The sequence below is a fragment of the Haliotis asinina genome, chromosome 16, assembly GCF_037392515.1.
Source record: "Haliotis asinina isolate JCU_RB_2024 chromosome 16, JCU_Hal_asi_v2, whole genome shotgun sequence".
NCBI classification, from domain to species: domain Eukaryota; kingdom Metazoa; phylum Mollusca; class Gastropoda; order Lepetellida; family Haliotidae; genus Haliotis; species Haliotis asinina.
The window spans coordinates 39,392,415-39,402,103 of NC_090295.1; positions in this window are offsets into that span (position 1 = coordinate 39,392,415).

Consider the following 9,689-nt stretch of genomic DNA (forward strand, 5'->3'; position numbering starts at 1 on the left):
TTCCATTAACATACAAATATTTAGCTAATAATGACTGTAAACGTTGAAGCCAATTTATCTAACCTTGTAACGTAGCCTGTTTGTATGTGAAATAATAATGTACTTTGTCTTTAAATAAACGTTTTCGATCGAAAGTGCCTGTTTAGATGACATATCTATCAATCAAAACACGAACATACAGTGCACTCTATCCGGTTTGCACTGCGTGAGATCTTACACTGTGAAACGTGACTTGTTGAGAGTGTGCGATGGGTGCTTGCTGATGGTCAGTTGTAATTTCTCTGTTAATCTCTGCCTATAACAGGAATGACGTGGGTTAGTTGTTTACAGGTTTTGAGTGATCTATGGTTTCAACATCACACAACTTACCATCAAGGTATACTTACTGCTCGTATCCTGACCTCAGTATTCAGGTACGTATCGAATGGAAAGGCACCTGTATCGTGACACCCCAAAATGGCGAATTTCTTGGGTTCAGCTCTAGCCCCAAATTCACTTCGATAATTCTTTATGGTCTGTCAGCAGCACGTTCACTGATCAGACAGTGCAGTGGGAAGCCCACCTCAGGAGGGGGATCATTTGTGTTGCTTGGTAACTGTTATTTTCCCCCACAGGTGTAAGTATCGCTAAAACTTCTCATCACGAAGTACGCATTGTTGGCACACCTGCATATCGCTGGAGGTGTCAGATTCTTTTGATCATTCTGAAAGGTCAAATCGTCAATAAAACATGTACCTACCCATTTTGGTCATTAAACCACTCTATATTGAATTCAAAGGGACAGACACTTATAGAAAGTGTAGCACTTCATCTAATTTCCTCAACAGGTGGGGCTGGTGAAAACCTAGGTGATCTGCAGGTGTAGGTGAATTCGTGACCCACGCTCAAAACCGAGGCATATTCTATTATAATACAATTTTTCGTGCTTCTCACGAAAGTCATTCGGGTCCCTTCGGCTAATTCCGCGACTTCCGTTATACCCAGGGGGATATTCCATGATATTGCCCTAGTTCTGGAATAGCAGGATACCTTTAATATCATGCACAGTCATATTTCATTCAATCAACAGGTACATTTACGAGTAGCTAACCATTGTTACAGATAACCTTGACATATGGACACGCCAAAGGGAGGTAACTCAGTGAGACGAACGTGGTTATTTCGACGACATTTGAGAAGATAATAGGACCCAGTTTTAGTTTCATTATCCATAGTCAGGAAACAAAATCGCTGCTGGATGTCAAGTGAAGACATATTAATTTGTTATCTCCCAACAACCATTTAGAAGAATGTTGATTTCACACCACTGTATGAGTGGCCTCTGGTGATCGATGCTTTCAGGGGTGCTTTATGAATTATATATTATATCGTTATGAATTATATATAACCCTGGTGATCTGAAGTCGATCACTATTAACATATATCACCCATAATATATTATATTAACCTGGCGTTAATGCAGCAACAACGCTACTCGCAACAATTGCGTATATCCTGAATTATCACCATGGCATTAAAGGTGAAGATGTTGAGTTTGACCCCGCAGTGGACATTGGATACTTAGAAACATACTTTGTAATTCACGCGTCTGGTGAAAGGTTGTGGGGGTGTAGGTGGGGATGGAATCGGGGACGTGGAGATTGATAGGGAGTTGGAAAGGATTGTGGGATTGAAGTGGGATTGTTGATAGGGTGGGGTGGGGTTGTGATGAAAAGGGGTTGTGGGATGGCGGAAGTAGGGTTGTTGATAGGGTAAGGGTGGGTTTGTGATGAAAATGGGTTATGGAATGGTGGAAGTGTGACTGTTGATAGGGTAAGGGTGGGTTTGTGATGAAAATGGGTTATGGAATGGTGGAAGTGGGACTGTTGATAGGGTAAGGGTGGGGTTGTGATGAAAAGGGGTTGTGGGAAGGTGTAAGTGGGATTGTTGATAGGATAAGGGTGGGGTTGTGATGAAACGGGGTTGTCGGATGGCGGAAGTAGGGTTGTTGATAGGGTGGGTGGAATGTGATGTAAAGGGATTGTGGGAGGGTGGGGTGTGATGAAAAGGGTTTGTGGGAAGGTGGAAGTGAGGTTGTTGATAGGAAGCGAGTGGGGGAGGGGGGTTATGAGATGGTAGGAGGGAGATTGTTGATAGGGTGGGGTGGGTTGTGATGTAAAGAGGTTGTGGGAGAGTGGTGTCTGTGTGATGTAATGGGGTTGTGGGATGGTGGAAGTGAGAATGTTGATAGGGTGGGGTGGGTTGTGATGCAAAGAGGTTGTGGGAGAGCGGGGTGGGTGTGATGTAAGGGGGTTGTATGATGATGGTAGGGAGGTTGTTGATAGGGTGGGGTAGGTTGTGATGTAAAGAGGTTGTGGGAGAGTGGGGTGGGTGTGATGTAAGGGAGTTGTGGGATGGTTGAAGTGAGAATGTTGATAGGGCGGGGTGGGTTGTGATGTAAGGGAGTTGTGGGATGGTTGAAGTGAGAATGTTGATAGGGCGGGGTGGGTTGTAAAGGATAGGAATTGGTTCACCATCTGGACACACCAGGCCACATTATCCACTAACCATAAGTCATCTAATCCAAGCCAAGGGCGTGGCTCTAGGAAGCAATATTCCTGATTTGTTACGCAAGCCCAAGTACCAGTTAATAATACGCGCTCATCCAATATCCACTTACGGCTATTTCTGTAGCTCGCAATTTTACCTCTGTCGCAATGATCTGCTCAGATAACTATCGATCGCTTCTAGGTGTGGCCAGTGTATAGGAGTAGCAGGTAACTTACACAAAATAAACAACTCTTTTAATCACAACAACTTATGTTACTGGGGAGTATTTCAAGATCCCGGACAACATACCACTGTTATAGTCGTGACAACCTTGTCACCGTTATTTAAAATGAGCCTTGATGTGGAACAATTCCCCGGGGGCGGTTGCTGATTTTATTAATGCCTTTGTCCCGTGGTTACCCGGATGACACCCCACTTTTGACTGGTTGGCGGCTTCTGCTGCGCCACCCGTAAGCGCAAGTGGACGTACCGTGACATTGCTCATGCAACAAAGACGAAGCACAGTTAGCCGATCTCCTCATAATATTACTTGGACTGGAGTTGTTTCTTCCCGCGCTCTCTTCCTCAAATTACTTACAAACTTTACTGATGTTTCATTTGATGGGGGATGACAGTGCTCAGAGATATTTCTCACGTAATCTCCAACGGTCCAGCCATGTCGGTATTAAATTTGAACACTGCAGTATGCCTTATATATAAGAGGAAAACTATACTATTTTAAATAAATAACTCATTCGTAAATATTTCACCTTTGCTCCATTATACCTTTACTCCTACTCCAGTATACCAAGCTTGGCTTGTTTTTAATTCACATTCACTAACTGCAATGTACCCTTCTCCCTTAAGTCCTTTACTTTCTGGTTAACAGAATCTGATTATCTTCACAACAACATAAGATACTGGTCAGTTAGACTGTATCAAGCTACTTTAAAGTTGTGATGTGAAGCATGCAGTTGTTCTGGGAGACCTGATGGGCTGTGCTCATTACATGCCATGGGGGTGCCTCTACTCAGATAATTAATCCCTAATCAATCCTTGTAGTTCTTATGGGATGTAGTTCTTATGGGATGTAGTTCTTATGGGATGTAGTTCTTATGGGATGTAGTTCTTATGGGATGTAGTTCTTATGGGATGTAGTTCTTATGGGATGTAGTTCTTATGGGATGTAGTTCTTATGGGATGTAGTTCTTATGGGATGTAGTTCTTATGGGATGTAGTTCTTATGTGATGTAGTTCTTATGTGATGTAGTTCTTATGGGATGTAGTTCTTATGGGATGTAGTTCTTATGGGATGTAGTTCTTATGGGATGTAGTTCTTATGGGATGTAGTTCTTATGGGATGTAGTTCTTATGGGATGTAGTTCTTATGGGATGTAGTTCTTATGTGATGTAGTTCTTATGGGATGTAGTTCTTATGGGATGTAGTTCTTATGGGATGTAGTTCTTATGTGATGTAGTTCTTATGGGATGTAGTTCTTATGGGATGTAGTTCTTATGGGATGTAGTTCTTATGGGATGTAGTTCTTATGGGATGTAGTTCTTATGGGATGTAGTTCTTATGGGATGTAGTTCTTATGTGAGTAAACCGGCACCAGCACACAATATCGCAAGCACATATCAGCCATTTAACCCACTCATCCACCACGGCTTCCATAAAAATATGGAAATAGGATAACTGATCGTCTAGACAATGGACTTTGTGTATCCCTCTGACAAACTGGCAATCCAAGACAAAACGTACGTTACGTTTGACCACTTTCTTAATGGCACTGTGTATTCACAAGATAACCGTGATAAATCACTCAACGTAGAACACATCAATCCTTCGATCGATGTTTATTTTTGGTATTTATTCAAAAATGATTATTACACTTGCTTCCACTATATAACATGTAACGCACTGGCCGAGACACGTGAAATGCCAAATCTGAACTTTCGTCAGGTAGGGCCCTCGCTGTGGTAAGATGTACATCTATTCACGATGTCCTAAAGTTGATAATTGTATTTACATATCTACACGAATGAATGTGTTTATGGCAATGTTGAACTAGTTTGCGGTTTCAAATATATGAAATGTTTGGGTTTTTTTCAATATCATAGGTCAATTGATATACCATGATTAAATGTCAAGGTACCAATCACATCATACAAGCACGAAATCCTAAAATAGAATCAGACTTTACGATGAGAGGTATTTCCAAATATTGGTATCCACCGTTCTTATTATCTGCTTGTCTAAGTTGAAGAAACTAATCAACAGGTGTACGTATATGAGGGTTGTCTAAAAGGCAGATTGTGACCCTGTCGCAGAAAGACAGACAGACACATGTCAAAACATTGATTACAGAACAGTCTCGTTTCCCGTTTACTTGGTTCCAGTAACCAGTCCAGTATTTTTAGACTATGTCATTTACCTGGATGCATAAATATTAATCAGTGTGATTTGATCAGTCTACGCAGTTGTATATTGCAACACTAAGCTCCTTCTAATCCTAGTAAATACGTCGTACGGCGTGCTATGTCGTACAGCGAGCTCTGATAAACAGAAACCTGGAAATCGTGGAAATATCAAAACGAGGCTCTGCCGCCAGAAAAGTTTAGAGGTCTCTGACGGAACTGATATTACATCAACCTCATTGTTCGTTACAGAACTACGCTCAATAAGCGCATAACAACACATAACAGGTTTAACCAGTGTGCCAGATGCATTGTAAATCGTTTTACGACCTCATCAGACAGGGGCAATCTGTGATTAAATTAGTTAAGGTGTGCTGCCTCAACCTCGACATAAAGAAGAGAATAACGGTGCAATGAAAGTTTAAAATTGAAATTCATTTGTAAATACCATTTTCTTATGAAACAAGGAATGGGAATTCAGTTTAACCACAGTTGTTTGTGGTGTCAATTTACACTTTCACACGAGAAAATTCGGATCATCTGAAAAGTAGGTCATTGTCTGAATAGGTTAATGAGACTTATGTTTCGGTATGACAGACAAATGTGTGTGACGGTCAGTGACGTCTGCCGGTAAATAGTCTCGCGACTCCAATGTGACAGTGTCAGAAAGCTGGGCTCAACTCAAACCAAGTCATATATCAGTTTCCTCTATTAAAGCGGTAAAACATCAGCGTTCTGACAAACAGTTACGTAAGAGATTAAGGAAAAAACTTGAATGTGTGGAGTGGATGTTCTGACCGACATTACTGCCACATCGATCGATAATGTCGATGTAAGGCGAACCGACTTCCAATCACCCAATTTTGTACTGTGTTGTTAGGCTACCGGAAGTTCCAGAACGCGCTTCGTCAAAAGTCTCATCACAGCGCAATTAGCAGAATGTAGAGTTCGGAGCTGGCTTCAATGAGGTAAGTCATACCTGACAATTTCATAAGTTGTCAAATACACAGCAGAATATCTCCTGTGTTGGGGTTTCTGTACAGCTGATTAAAGTGTGTTTACGTACGTGTTGCAAACTTATGAAATTAGGCCTACTTAAACTAGTTCAAATTCTTTGTTTTACCATGTTCATATTCATTTTGAACTAATAAGGATTTTAAGGAAACGCTTTTCTAGTTCTTATGTCAGGAACATGTTTGATTATAAATTTTGTAATCTGAACCCTATTAAACTATTCTACTTAATGTGTGGTAAAGAACTGAATCGCATGTGCTAAATGTCCGACGTAAAATATCGACAGACTTTACATGCCAGTATGTCCTTCAATGAATGTCAGTATATCTTTCGATGAATTTCACTGCATTCAATTTGCAGAATATCAATATGTCTGATGAATGTCAATATGTCTTTCGATGAATGTCAGTTTGTCTGTTGAATGTCAATATCTCTTCGATGAATGTCAATGCATTCAATATGCTGAATATCGGTATATTTAATGAATGTCAATATATCCTACATGATGAATGACATGTCCTTCGATGTATGTCAGTGCATGCTATATGGTGAATATCAGTATATCCGGTGATTGTTAGAATCGATTTCGGCGAATGCCAATGCATTCAATTCACTGATTGTCAATATATCTGTTAAATCTCAATATGTCTTTCGATGACTGACACTGTATTCAATATGCTGTGGCAGTATATCCGACGAATGTCAATGTATTCTATACCCTAAATGTGAATATATCACATGAATGTCAATATGTCCTACTATGGATGTCAATATATATCCTACACGCTGAATGTCATCATCTCCTGTAGGGTAAATGTCAATATATCCGATGAATTCATATTAATATATCCTACACGCTGAATGTCAATATCTACTATACGATAAATGTCAATATATCCGATGAATTCATATCAATATATCTACACGCTGAATGTCAGTATCTACTATACGGTAAATGTCAATATATCCGATGAATTCATATCAATATATCCTACACGCTGAATGTCAATATATACTATACGGTAAATGTCAATATATCCGATGAATTCATATCAATATATGCTACACGCTGAATGTCAATATCTACTATACGGTAAATGTCAATATATCCGATGAATTCATATCAATATATCCTACACGCTGAATGTCAGTATCTACTATACGGTAAATGTCAATATATCCGATGAATTCATATCAATATATCTACACGCTGAATGTCAATATCTACTATACGATAAATGTCAATATATCCGATGAATTCATATCAATATATCTACACGCTGAATGTCAGTATCTACTATACGGTAAATGTCAATATATCCGATGAATTCATATCAATATATGCTACACGCTGAATGTCAATATATACTATACGGTAAATGTCAATATATCCGATGAATTCATATCAATATATGCTACACGCTGAATGTCAATATCTACTATACGGTAAATGTCAATATATCCGATGAATTCATATCAATATATCCTACACGCTGAATGTCAGTATCTACTATACGGTAAATGTCAATATATCCGATGAATTCATATCAATATATGCTACACGCTGAAGATCAATATCTGCTATACGGTAAATGTCAATATATCCGATGAATTCATATCAATATATCCTACACGCTGAATGTCAGTATATACTATACGGTAAATGTCAATATATCCGATGAATTCATATCAATATATGCTACACGCTGAATGTCAGTATATACTATACGGTAAATGTCAATATATCCGATGAATTCATATCAATATATGCTACACGCTGAATGTCAATATCTACTATACGGTAAATGTCAATATATCCGATGAATTCATATCAATATATCCTACACGCTGAATGTCAATATCTACTATACGGTAAATGTCAATATATCCGATGAATTCATATCAATATATGCTACACGCTGAATGTCAATATCTACTATACGGTAAATGTCAATATATCCGATGAATTCATATCAATATACCCTACACGCTGAATGTCAATATCTACTATACGGTAAATGTCAATATATCCGATGAATTCATATCAATATATGCTACACGCTGAATGTCAATATCTACTATACGGTAAATGTCAATATATCCGATGAATTCATATCAATATATCTACACGCTGAATGTCAGTATCTACTATACGGTAAATGTCAATATATCCGATGAATTCATATCAATATATGCTACACGCTGAATGTCAATATCTGCTATTCGGTAAATGTCAATATATCCGATGAAGTCATATCAATATATGCTACACGCTGAATGTCAATATATACTATACGGTAAATGTCAATATATTAGATGAATTCATATCAATATATGCTACACGCTGAATGTCAATATCTACTATACGGTAAATGTCAATATATCCGATGAATTCATATCAATATATGCTACACGCTGAATGTCAGTATATACTATACGGTAAATGTCAATATATCCGATGAATTCATATCAATATATGCTACACGCTGAATGTCAATATCTACTATACGGTAAATGTCAATATATCCGATGAATTCATATCAATATATCCTACACGCTGAATGTCAATATCTGCTATGCGGTGAATGTCAATATATCCGATGAATTCATATCAATATATCCTACACGCTGAATATCAATATCTGCTATACGGTAAATGTTAATATATCAGATGAATTCATATCAAAATATGCTACACGCTGAATGTCAATATCTACTATACGGTAAATGTCAATATATCCGATGAATTCATATCAATATATCCTACACGCTGAAGATCAATATCTGCTATACGGTAAATGTCAATATATCCGATGAATTCATATCAATATATGCTACACGCTGAATGTCAATATCTGCTATACGGTAAATGTCAATATATCCGATGAATTCATATCAATATATGCTACACGCTGAATGTCAATATCTACTATACGGTAAATGTCAATATATCCGATGAATTCATATCAATATATGCTACACGCTGAATGTCAATATCTACTATACGGTAAATGTCAATATATCCGATGAATTCATATCAGTATATCCTACACGCTGAAGATCAATATCTGCTATACGGTAAATGTCAATATATCCGATGAATTCATATCAATATATGCTACACGCTGAATGTCAGTATCTACTATACGGTAAATGTCAATATATTAGATGAATTCATATCAATATACCCTACACGCTGAATGTCAATATCTACTATACGGTAAATGTCAATATATCCGATGAATTCATATCAATATATGCTACACGCTGAATGTCAATATCTACTATACGGTAAATGTCAATATATCCGATGAATTCATATCAATATATCCTACACGCTGAATGTCAATATTCCCTGTATGGTAAATGTACATCGCTGTATTCTGTATCTATATGTAATGTTTACAAAACCCGACCATGATCGACATGCCCGGTGTTCTCTCCTCATTGTCTTCCACCTGACAGACACAACACACAACTGTTTTTCAAACGTGATCGCCATCCTCGTCCAAGTGATGATTGAAAATAGAATATGAAATCACCATGATATTGAATGCCAATAAATTCTAATTTCCTATGACACATTGGCCAGAACAATGGATTTACGAAGGGATGTCAATAAGTTTTGAGCCTTGAGCATTTTGTCCATACCCAGGTGTCACAGCCTATGGTACGACATTGAACCGTGATATATAAGTTTTGGTATCCTACTCTCAGAAGTTATTGAA